This window comes from Tupaia chinensis, unplaced genomic scaffold (genome assembly GCF_000334495.1).
Source record: "Tupaia chinensis unplaced genomic scaffold, TupChi_1.0 Scaffold144144_1, whole genome shotgun sequence".
NCBI classification, from domain to species: domain Eukaryota; kingdom Metazoa; phylum Chordata; class Mammalia; order Scandentia; family Tupaiidae; genus Tupaia; species Tupaia belangeri.
The window spans coordinates 62964-76248 of NW_006203999.1; the positions used below are offsets into that span (position 1 = coordinate 62964).

The following is a 13285-nucleotide window of genomic DNA, read 5'->3' on the forward strand; positions in this document are numbered from 1 at the left end:
TGCGTGCATGCCCAAGATCCCGAGAGGAGAATGGAGGAGAAGGGATTGTGGCGTGACCATCCCCCCTGGGGGGTGATTTCTCGCTTTCTATCTCTATGTCTCTGTCTGTCTGGCGAGCGCATGCGCCCTATAGTGAAAACCTCTCCCTCCCCCCAAAAAAGAACTAATCTATAATACTCTTAAAATTCAATTAAAAACTCAAAAACCCAATAACTCAATTTTTAAAAATGGGCAAAGGATCTGAATACATGTCTTCAAAAAAGATATACAAATGATCGATAAGCACATGGAAAGATGTTTGATATCTCCAGTCATCAAAGAAATACAAAGCAATGGGACCAGCAGTTAGCATAATGGCTATGTTGCTGAACTCCCATGTAGTCCACCGTGGTTAAAGTCCTGGAGCTGGTGGCTTAAACTCACGCCGGGCACGTGTGCGTGTGTGCCCAAGATCCTGAGAGGAGAATGGGAGAGAAGGAATTGTGGCGTGGCCACCCCCCCGGGGGTGATTTTTTGCTTTCTGTCTCTCTGGCGAGCATACATGCCCTGTAGAAAAACCTCTCAAAAACAAAAACAAAAACAAAAAAAAAGAAATACAAAGCAAAACCATAATACCGCCCACCAGATCTGGGACTCAAATCATGGTCAACTACATGAGAGTCCAGTGACATAACCATTATACTATCTGCTAGTTCCAAGTTTTTCATTTTTAAACCAGATACCACTTCACATCCACTAAGATGACAAGAATCAAAGTCAGATAACAAGAGTTAGTGAGGATAAGGAGAAATTGGAACTGTCATATACTTCTAATGTAAAATGTGGAGCCACTTTAGAAATCAGTCTGGCAGCTCCTTAAAAAAAATAAGAATAACCAGGTAACCCAGCAATTCTACTGGGTTGTCTGAAAAGTCATGATGCATTTTTCCACAGAAAAACATGAAAAAAAAGTCATTACTTTTCCAATGGCCTGAGATATATATTCATCTCCAAGATAAATTAAAACTCATGTCCACACAAAAACTGGTACATGAATATTTATAGCAGTATCATTCATGATAGCCAAAAGTAGAAACAACCCTAATATCCATCAACTGATGAATGCATAAAGAAAATGCTGCACATCTATACCATAGACCACTGTTTGGCTATTAAAAGGAGTGAAGTACTTACACATGTCCTAACATAATTAAACCTAGGAAGAAGCCAGTCAGAAAAGACAAATTATAGAGACTGAACATAGATTAGTGGTTGCTTAGGGCTAGGGAGAAGGAGTATAGAAGAATGATAGCCAAAGGGTAATAAATTATTTTTTTGAAATGATGAAACTTGGGACCAGCAGTTAGTGTAATGGCTATGTCGCTGGACTCCCATGTAGTCAACCCCGGTTCGAGTCCTGGACCTGGTGGCTTAAACTCATGCCAGGCGTGTGTGCATGCGTGCCCAAGATCCCGAGAGGAGAACGGAGAAGGGATTGCAGCATGGCCATCCCCCCGAGGAGAGGTGATTTCTCGCTTTCTGTCTCTCTGTCTCTCTCTGTCTTTCTGGCGAGCACATGTGCCCTATAGCAAAAACCTCGCCAAAAAAAGAAATGATGAAACTTAAGATCGATTATGGTGATAGTGATATATATCACTGAATATACTAAAATCTATTGAATTACACACTTTAAATGGGAAACTTGTATATGAATTATATCTCAATAAAGGTGTTTAAACAATTTCTGGCTCACTACAGTCAATGTCTTTTTTTTCTTTGAGATATTTTTGCTATAGGGTATGTGCACTGGAGAGACAGAGACAGAGATATCACTCCCTAGGGGAATGACCATGCTGGAATCCCTTCTCCTCCATTCTTCTCTCGGGATTTTGGGCACACACACAAATGCACCTAGTGTGAGTTTCAAGCCACCAGGGAGTCTGGGACTTGAACTGCAGTCAACAATGTGGGAGTCCAGTGCCCTAACCACTATACCACCTGCTGATCCCAGACAATGACCTTTTATTTAAAAAATTGTTTATTTCATTTATTATTATTTTTTAATTTAACCAGAGAGACAGTGAAAGAGGAAGTGAGAAAGCAGGATTGGCCCTGTGGGAGTTCAGCACCTTAAGTACCACGCCACCTGCTGGTCCCACATCAATGTCTTTTTAAACTTGGATGAAAGGCACTGAGGAGAAACTATATGATGTTTGAGTTTCTACCATTTAAATATTAATGAAATAAGCCCCAAATTCTATTATTCAAAATTCAAAATCCTATTAATATTAATTGATATAGGAGAACTGAATAAACCATAAAATTTAAATATTATCATAAGAAATCTTGCAATTTTCAGAATTTTTTTTATGTTTAAGATGTTTCCCTCTGTTAAGAATGTTCTAGGTCCAGAAGGTGGTATGAAGATTAAGGCAGCTGCATCCCACATAACTGACTCCACAGTTTGAGTCCCAGACTCCATGGCTTGAAAATCACATCAAGGAGGCCGGCAGGTGGTGTGGTAGTTAAAGGAGCTGGATTCCCACATGGCCCACCATGGTCTGAGTACTGGACCTGCAGCTTGAAACTCATGCTGGGCACATGGGTGTCAATGCCCAAGATCCCAGGAAGAGAACATTAGCGAAGGGATTGCAGTGTGGCATCCCTCCTGGGAGGTGATTTCTCACGTTTCCTCGTCTCTGTCTCTGTGTGTCTCCCTCCTCCCATAAGTGCACGTGCCCTAAGGCATGAAAATATATAGTTAAGTACAACAAATACAAATAACTTTAAAACTGTTCTTGAGTGACAGGTAATGGATTTAAAATTTGCCACAAAGATGTACAGCAATGAGATGTAAATAAAAAAAGAAAACCACACTGTACCCCAGAAAGATGTAAAACAATTAAATATAAATAGGTAATTATTAAAAATAAACAAAAAGGATGCAATAAAAGGCATTATAAACATAACTACCTTCATAAATTAAGGATAAGTAGCCGGCCTGTGCACTCAGAACCCCACTGCATTTTCAAATCAAGGGATAATCATGTTTATATATTAATTTAGGACAGCTGATGTTGTGGGAAGAAAGAAAATTATGATTTTGGTCTATCAAGGAGCATGCCTGTCAGCAAGGAAGTTAACTGGTGTAAACTCGATTTGCCACTTATTAATAGGAAGCCTGCTGTCATCTCACAGTGCCCTCCAACTTGATCATTCCAAATGAGTAAAATCTGAACCATAAGCAAATTGGTACTGGATTCCATTACTAACTTTCCAAAGTAGTTCAGTCTTAATTGCATTTAAAGGTATGCAGCCTGGGAACGGTGTTTATCCATCTCTTAACGTCAGAGAAATCTTGTAAATTCTATGAGAGCCTCTAACGAATCCGGTGCCCACAGTTAGGAACCTCCCACCCTGTTCCCTTTAGCGGCCCACAAAGCTTTTCTTCACCTCTTCCTCAAATTACTAACCGTAATTTCCTTTACTTACTATCGCTCCGAGCCCTGAGAATCTTTGTTCTCAGTGTTCTCGCTGACCTGAGGTCACGAGGGCAACCTTTTCCCTATGAGGTTCTGGTGTCCTTCACCCTACACTTCCATTTGAACCGCATCTCACCTGGTAGATTCGAGCGGTTCCCAAAGCACCGAGCTGATGTGACCTCCACTGCGGACCTAAGCCACGGACAGAGACTAGAGGCCCGAGCAGAATCGCCGAGCGCCGGCGCTTTTCGAAAGCAGCCGCCGCGGCTTCCCAACGCCAAGAATGTATCGCGAGCAGCGCCATCTTGAGCGGGGAAAGAGAAAGCGAGAGAAGAGGATTGTGGGACACTGGCGGACCGACCTCGTCTACCTTAATCATCTTCTCCCTCCCCCCTGGTTTTTCCGGGCTCGGTGAGCGGAAGTAGCTTCTGTCTCAGGACTCTGGTGTTTTTCCTTAGCATCTTCTTTTTCCGTGGCAGAACATTGATTGTTTTTCTTGCATAAACGGGGAAATTGGAATAACACTGTCTTTCTCTTTTTTCCTAGCGTTACGAGATAAAATACAAGGCGCCCAGTTAAATTTAAATTTTAAGTAAACAATGAATCATCTTTTCAGTAAGAGTGTGTCCCAAATATTGCACGGGAAAACCTGTCTTGTCCAGCATTCCACTCTTTTTTTTACTACCTCTAACTCAGCGCTGTGCACCACTCTCTCCGTTTTCCCTTATATATTCTTATCTCCACGTTCCTGTGCACCAACGCTTGGGGTAGATTAAACTACAGACATTAACTTCCCTTGGGAGGAGGCTTCATGTGTAAGAGTCCCTGCCTCTGCCCTGTAAGCGTTTTTATTTTGCTGATTGTTCTCTTTTAGCACAAATCTTGAGGCGTTGTCCTTTGGTCCGTTGCTGTTGGGACAGTTAAACACGCACACCCTACAGACGTATTAACTCTGCTAGTTTGCTTCTTTTTCTAGCTTTTTCCATGGCTTCTGCAAAGTTTCTAATTATTAAGAAAAGAAAATGCTAGATTGGCTGGCTAAGAGATGATAAAGTGAAAATATATATAGGGAAATCTTATGTTTAAAAACAGGTATATAGGGCCACTCTGTAGTGCAGTGATTAAGCCCTGCATAGAGAGAGCCTGATCCCCCATAGCCTAAGTGACTGACTGCAGTTCCAATCGCAGCAACTTGAGGCCTGAAAGATCGATGGAAGAATGAGGAAAGGAGATTCTAGTGTAAACAGGCCTCCATTGTCCCTTCCTCCTCAACCATGCACATGAGCCCTGTTGCATATTAAAAGAAAAACAAACAAAAAATAGGTTTATATCCTTTGGCCACCATGATCATCAAACAAAATGTCAAAATATGCCTACGGCTAATCTGGGAAACTTCATCTCCAAATGTAAATGTTATCTGAAACCTTGGAGACAATAATACAGTTGGGATTTTATATCCATTGCTGCATTCTCTAGCCTTTCACACAAGACTGGCAAATAATTATTAACTTCCTATGTAGAGACACTGTGGACTAATAATAAGTGTGATGAAGAAAGACAAAAGATATGCATAGACTATTCAGTTAGTTATACTTTGTTCTTAGATTCACAGGTCACCCCAGGTTTCCAGGAAAAGGGTTGCCTGAGCTAGATATTTAAAGAGAAGCAGATTCAGATTGAAGAGGTTAAAGAGAATTCCATATAAGAAGATGGCATGGGGGCAGCGGGTGATGTGGTGAATAAGGTGTTGGGATTCCCACATGGCTGACCATGGTTCAAGTCTTAGACCTGGCAGCTTGCTTTCTCTCTCTCTCTCTCTCTCTCTCTCTCTCTCTCTCTCGTGAGCACATGTGTTCTGTAGCAAATTTAAAAAAATAATAATGATAGGGGCCAGCAGGTGGTGGCATACTGGTTAAGGCACTTGGACTCTCACGTGGTCAACTGCAGTTCGACTCCCATAGTGGCAGCTTGGGTGCATGTGCATGTGTGTGCTCAAAATCATGAGAAGAAAATGGAGGAGACGGGATTACAACATGAGCATCCCCCTGGGGGGGGTGTGATTTCTGCCTCTCTCTGTGTTGCCAGAGACCACATTCATTCTTTAGCAAAAATCTCTCTCTCTAAGAAAGAAATAATAATAATGATAAACAAAATTAAATAAATCTATATATATATAAAAAAAGAAGAAGAAGATGGCATCTTAAGAGCAAAATGGCATGGGCCGGCTCTGTGGCCTGGTGGTTAAGATAGCTGGATCCCACATGGCTGACCACACAATTTGAGTCTCAGACCCAGAGACCTGAGACACTCTGGGTGGGTATACATGAATGTGCATGCCCCAAATCCCAACAGGATGGAGAAATAGAGATGGGATTGTGGCATGACCATGCCTGATTGCAGGGGTGCTTCCTCTTGCTCTTTCTCCCTCTCTTTCTCTCTGGCAAGCAAGCACAGGCACCCCTTGGCAAGAAAGAAAGAAAGAAAGAAGAAAGAGAGAGAGAGAGAGAGAGAGAGAAGAGAAGAGAAGAAAAAAGAAGAGAAAACAAAGAAGAAAAGAAAAGAAAAGAAGAAGGCATAAGCATACATTTTCAGGCTCAGAAGTCTAGGGACTATATGGCAAAGTAGTAGGTGACTCTGAGCGAAGAGAAGCCAGAGGGTGAAGGACATTCTATTTATTCTAAGTTAATGCCTTATCCTGTAGCCAGTGAGGGATTTTAATAAGTGAATTATGACCAGATGTATATGCCCATTATACTACTCTGACTTAAGTAGGAAGGTTGGATGTGAGGCAGTTCAAATAAGAGTCATAAAGTTAATGCAATAGTTCAGTCATTAAATAAAATCCTGCATTTGACAATAGCAGTGGCAGTCGATCAGTTCCAGGGATATTAGGAGATAGAATTGACAGAACTTAATGACCTATTGGATCTTTCTAGCTTATTATTGTCTTGTTGACAGTACATCATTTATGGCCTGTTTTATTAATGACTGTATCATTATCAATAATATTTATACAGCATATATTCTGTGTTAGCAACAGTCTACATTAGAGAAACTCTATATTCTATCAATGATTTCTATTATAATTGAATATTGCAACTGAATCTTACTGCTCCAACAAGGCATGGTCCAGGGATGCTGTAATGAATACATCATGACTTTACTGACAACCTAATATTTTGTGAGAGATTATCAGGTATAATGTAATGAAATAATATATTAAATTTTTATACTCTCAGAAACACACCCATTACCTTACTGGATCATAATAGCAGTTTTCTGGATCTTAATAACCATTATCTATGGGTGTAGCTACCGGTCCCTAGTAGATAAAGAGGATCAGAGCCTGGGCCAACTGATGGTATGGTGGTTAAGGTGGCTGGATCCCATATGGTCAAATGTGTGGTTTGAGTCTCAGAACCAGCAGCTTGAAAAACATACCCATCGTGTGTGCATGCATGTCCAAAATTTTGAAAGGAAAAATGGAGAAGAGATTGCAGTGTGGCCATCCTTCCTTGGGGGGGGGGGAATTTCTCATTTTCTCTTTCTCGCTCCCTCAGTCTTTGGTGAACACATGCACCCTATAGCAAATTTAAAAAGAAAGAAAGAGAAAAAGAGGACCTGAACCATGTGGTGCTAGAGCCGAAACTATTGGGTCGTGGGTCATTAGAAAAGTCACGACACATTTTTGCATAGGAAAACATAGAAAAATACGTCATGACTTTTCCAGTGTTTCAATACAATAGAACCATGGTATTCTGGCTGCTATTTCTCTAGCCACTAGAACATGTTACCTACACACAAACACAAGATTCAGTGAAAGTCTCTAATGTCTATATAGAGTCATAAGATTTTAAATGAGGAAAGGATTCAGAATCTGAAGAATCTACACCTGACCTGACAGATGATTTCTCAAGATTCTAGTTTTATACTATAGGCATTATTTAAATCTTTTTTTTTTCTTTTTGAAGAATTGTTATTATTTTTTAAATTTATTTATTTATTTGTTGTGAATTTTGGACTGCGAGATCCCAGACTTGAACCACGGTCAGCCATGTGGGAGTCCAGCATCTCAACCACCATGCCACTTGCTGGCCCCAATAATTATTATATTTAATTTTCATTTATTCTCATTACTTTAAAAATTTGACCAGAGAGAGAGAGGGAAAGTGAGAAAGGAAGCCACCAGATCCGGGACTCATGCTGTGGTTGACCATGTGAGAGTCCAGCACCTTAACCACCAGGCCACCTGCCAGGCCCTAGGATAGGCGTTATTAACTTAGAAAAACCAACTGTGAGGTTTTAAATGCAGTCAGTATGTTTTTACAGAAATAGTGGCCATTATAAGCCTATTCCTCTGATTTAGAAATATACATGACATTAGAATACCTAATTAACTACTCTGTGAGCTAAAGTACAGCAGGCATTTATATACCAAGTAAGCCAAAAAGAATATCCAGTGTTCCCAGAAACAGATAAAGCATCGTAAGCTTTGCACACTACTGGGAAACAGCCACAACAGACAGACCAAATTGGCTTGCAACAACTTAACTTTTATGTTTGTGATATAAATTAAAGAGACAGAAGTACATACAACAAAAGATGCTATGAATAACTACTGCAACCATACATCATATGATAGCACTTTATGTATCAATAACTGTATAGTATTTTTTCATAACTTACCTTAGTTAATCGCATATCCTGGAGAATATATATTATGTGTTGTTCATATTTATGAGGGAACTGAGGCTTAGATAGGTTGTGACTTCACAAATGCCACAGCACTAATGTAATGGAGACCAAACATAGGTTTTATGATGGAATACAGTACTCTTTTCACTTAACTACACCTAAAACATAGAACTTTGTCTTATGTACTAGAGTACTTTAAGAAAGCCACAGTGCTTTTTTTTCTGGTTTTGGAAAATATTAGACTTCGTTCTCAGGTCACAGCTTATGCCCTTGCTTTCCCCTTTACCTGAAACATATTTCATGTAAAATTTTAATTAAAAAAAATTTTTAGACATATTTTTTCTATAGGGTACATACACTCGCCAGAGAGATAGAGAGACAGAAAGCAAGAAATCACCCCCAAGGGGGATGATCATGACGCAATCTCTTCTCTTCCATTTTCCTCTCACGATTTTGGGCATGCATACACACATGCTCGGTCTGTTTTAGGCCACTGGATCCAGGACTCAAACTGCCATTGACTACATGGTAGTTCAGTGACATAACCATTATGCCATCTGCTGGTCCTCTAAAATTTTTTAATTGTCAGAGGGTATGTACACTCACCAGAGGAAGACAGAGAGACAGAGATGAAGAGTGGACATGATCACACCACAATTACTTCTCTATTTCTGCATCCTGTCAGAATTTTGGACACACACACACACACACACACAGAGCATGTTTCTAAAGCCACCAGGGTCAGGCTTTGAACTGAAGTTGCCCATGTAGGATCCAGCTCTCTTAACCACTAGGCCCAGGTCTGGGCTTCCTGCAGATTTTTAAATGACTAACTGTTTTTTCTCATTTAGAACTTAACTCAAATGTCACCTGCTTAGAGAAACTTTTCAGGAACACCTCATCTAAAGAAGACACCCCCGGCTCTATTGCTCTATCACACTGTCTTGTTTTATATCCCTTTAGATCTTGCTATTCAAAGTGTGGTCCATGAACCACCAGGACTGGCATTACTTGGGAGGATGTTAGAAATGAAAATACTGGGACCAGCAGTTAGCGTAATGGCTATGTTGCTGGACTCCCATGTAGTCGACCGTGGTTCGTGTCCCGGACCCAGTGGCTTAAAACTCACGCCGGGCGCGTGTGCATGCGTGCCCAAGATCTTAAGAGGAGAACGGAGGAGAAGGGATTGCAGCGTGGCCACCCCCCGGGGGGTGATTTCTCGCTTTCTGTCTCTATGTCTCTCTCTGTCTGTCTGGTGAACGCACGTGCCCTATAGCAAAAACCTCTCCAAAAAAAAAGAGAAAGAAATGAAAATACCAGGGCCAGCAGGTGGTGAGATAGTTAAGGCATTGGACTCTCACATGACTGACCATGGTTCAAGTCCCAGACCTGGTGGCTTGCTTTCTTATTTTCTCTTTCCTCTCTCTCTCTCCCTTTCTCTCTGGTGGGCACTTAGGCCCCATACTAGACCTAAAGATTCATAATCTGAATTTTAATAAGAATTTCTCCGGTTATTCATAAGCACATTAAAGTTTAAAAAGCACTTTTAGACCATCTATCATATTAACTTGTTTTTCCATGTGCTTTTAAGATTAAGGAATATTTAATTATAACTAAAATTATATATATGTATACACATATATATGTACATATATATATATAATGGGCACCATGTATCTACAACCCAGGTTAGTCATATATTTTCTATAGATCTTAATCTTAATAATCTACCTGAAGACCTTTGTGTTACTCCCAACTAATTCTACTGTCTTCACCCCTGTGAATTTATTTCTGTTTTATTCCTTTGTTATTTTGATGAATTATAGAAAGAAGGGGAGATAAAAGCTTTCATTAATTCAGCAAGATTATCTAAATGTCCTACATATAATATGAGGCTGGTATAAACTTAATACCAGGAATAAATAGGACTGTTTACAGGACTGTACAATAAAAATATAGGTCAGTTTATTAATGACTAAATGAAAAACTTAAAAAAAAATAAAAACTTGGGTAAGCCTTCATGATACAAGAGAGTAGTGTACTGAACTGTAACACTGGAAGCCACATTGTCAGCCTCAGGTTCCAGATGCTAGAGTGCTGAGGGAAGGGGATTGAAGTGTAATAATACATTGCTGAAAGTGCTTTTCTCTCCCTCTTTCACTCTCTCTCTCTTTATCTCTCTCTCTCTCGCATATGCACTCATGCACTCTCATGGATAAAATAAAATAGTAAACTTGGTCAGCATTGTGATAAATATATATATGTATATTAATCACAACAACTTAAGCTTTTATCCCAGAAATGACAAGTTGACTCAATGCAAAAAAAAAAAAAATCACTGTACATATATATGTATATATATATATGAATTTTAAATATTATATTAGCAAAAGCTAAAAATAATTATCGGGCAGGCATGAGTGTAGTAAAATGGTAAGGCTCCTCAGAAAACTTTTTGGCACTACTTTTTGACACTACTACAAAAGCAGACTGTTTAACATAGTCCTTTCATTCTAACATTTACTGCCAAACACTCCTGTGGCCTAAACACAAATGTACCAATTCTCCAAAATCTGTCTTTAGCTAAGATCATGCAAAGAGCTCAGGATTATATGAGGGATCTTTAAAACGTTAATAGAAAATGTATGTTAAGAAAAAAATGCATGGATTTCAAGAAAATTTTTGGACATAATAAACTCAGGTTAATTCCATTTTTCTACCTGAGACGGATACCAAACTTGAGTTATGAAATATTTTTTTCCTTGACCAAAAATGAAGATTCTCTTCTGAGATTTCTTCCTCCAGATTCATTTCTATTGGCCTCTATGCACTAAGGGTCTAGACAGGTCCAAGTAAACAGGATCTAAACATCTCAATATGATTAGCATCAGACTATCCCTCTATTCCCACTGAATCTGATGGACAAAGAGTGAAAAATGGAACGGAAGAGAGATTGCAGATCACCTCCTTCTACGTGCCTCTGAATGTTCAGACTGAACCTCGAGAATTAGGAAGAAATGCACCATCCATCAGATGACTAGAAATCACTGCAGGATCACAAGAAATATGGGAAAGCAGGAAAACACCTCTCCTCCAAGGGAAAGGAATAACTCCTCTTCATCCTCAAACAGTGCAATGAAACTCATGAAAATTTCAGATAAAGAATTTAGAATTTTCATGGTGACAAAGCTCACAGAGATCAAAGAAAAGAGAGACAATGAACAGCACAAGAGAAAAGAGAAAGGAGCCGACAAGTTCCAGGAGGTGAGGAAATTCTTGCAAGAGCTAAAAGAGGAAATACACACTATAAAAAAGAATCAAATGGACCTGTTAGAGAGGAAGGCTATAATACAGGAAGTAAAAACCTCCCTCGAAAGTATTAAAAGCAGACTAGATCTTACAGAAGATCGAATCTCAGATGTAGAAAACAGAATTGCTGGCCTAAAAAAAATCTACCACAAAGACTGAGAAAATTGTCCAAAAAAAAGAGAATAATATATGAGAAATACTGGATACCAACAAACGTCCAAACATCTGGACATTGGAATCTCAGAAGGTGAAGAGACTAATAAGGATATTGATAATCTATTCCAGGAAATCCTGGAAGAAAACTTTTCAAACCTAGAGAGGCATTCAAAGATCCAGACCCAAGAAATACATAAGAACCCAAACAGAAACAACCCAAGAAGATCTTCTCCAAGACACATTATACAGACAAAGACAAGATACTACCAAACATTGGCAAGGGAGAAATGTGAAGTTATCTACAAAGGATATTCCATAAGGCTAATAGCGGACCTCTCATCAGAAACAATGCAAGCGAGGAAAGAATGGGAACACATATTCAAAGAGATAAGGGAAAAGCAATTTCAAACAAGAATACTGTACCTGGCAAGATTATCCTTCATATGGGAAGAAAAGACAAGAACATTCTCAGATAAACAAAACCTGAAAGAATTAACACCAGACCAGATCTCCAAGAAGTTCTAAAATGAGTGCTATTCCAGGAAAATTGAATACAGACACACAGAATTAAGAGTTCAAAAACAAACAAACAAACAAAAAACAAACAAAAAGGTCAACTTAATCATAGGGACAATAATTCTGGAGTTGAATACAATATCCTAGTATTTAATTAGGAAGATTGAACCACAACAGAAGATAGATTAAGTACATGAGACTAAATTTATTAAATAGAATGTTGACTTTTGACATTACTGATTTTCTTCTAGGCTTTGTTTTCCAGTTTTAAGGAATTTTGTCCTGTCTTGAGTTGCCAATAGGTTTATGTATCTACTGTTTGAACAGAATCCTAATCCGTTTTCTGGCTTTAAGTTTTAATAACGTTCCTTAGCATTTCTTTGATTTATTAAGGCTTATAACGACTTTCCTTGAAATTAAAAAAAATTAAAAATCCTATTTAATGACTGTAGTAAGCTATATAACACTACCTAGGTGCTAACTTATAGTATATTCATTCTACTCAGAGTTTCACACCTAAAATCAAACATGTATTCACAGGTATGTGTATACCAGCTGAACTTGCTAATGAAAGTAGTTAGATTATTTAAGAAATTTTGTGATGCAATAAAACGTGGAGAAAATCAGGAATGGAAAACAACTGTAGACACCTAAGGTAGTGTGGAAGGAGGGTGGGAAACGACAGAGGGTGAGTAATAGTGGTAAAATACACATACACACACACACACACACACACACACACACACACACATACACATATATGAAACTAGAAATGGAAAATTATTGATGATAACATGTATGATTAAGCCACGATGCAGTATATTCTGGATCGGAAATCCCATTTTGTATGCTGCAATGATGCTCAGGGAATGAATATAAATAAATTAATTAATTTTTTTATTTCAATTTATTTATTTGCATTCATTCACTGTACATCATTACAGCATACAAAATGAGATTTTCCATCCAGAGTACACTGAATATTGTCTCAATCAAGCACATCAACAAACATGTTATTGTCAGTAAATGATCTTCCATTTCTTGTTTTCTGTATGTTTTGCTTTTTTTCCCCCCTCCTTGTTTCCCTATCTCTTACCCTCTGCCATCTCTCATGCTCCTCCCCCACTGTCGCTGGGTTTTTTGTTTTT

At 38.9% G+C, this 13285-nt stretch overlaps 1 long non-coding RNA gene across 1 annotated transcript in view; it reads right to left on the bottom strand.

Moving 5' to 3' along the window:
- The window catches only part of LOC106733581 (uncharacterized), a 13751-nt gene extending 9795 nt beyond the window's left edge, over positions 1-3956 (bottom strand). Inside the window, exons 1-2 of the long non-coding RNA XR_001369578.2 lie at positions 3598-3956; positions 2126-2128 (exon numbers count right to left, since the gene is read on the bottom strand). This is a non-coding gene — a long non-coding RNA (uncharacterized LOC106733581). The remainder of the gene's footprint in view (positions 1-2125; positions 2129-3597) is intronic.
- Positions 3957-13285: the final 9329 nt, after the last annotated feature.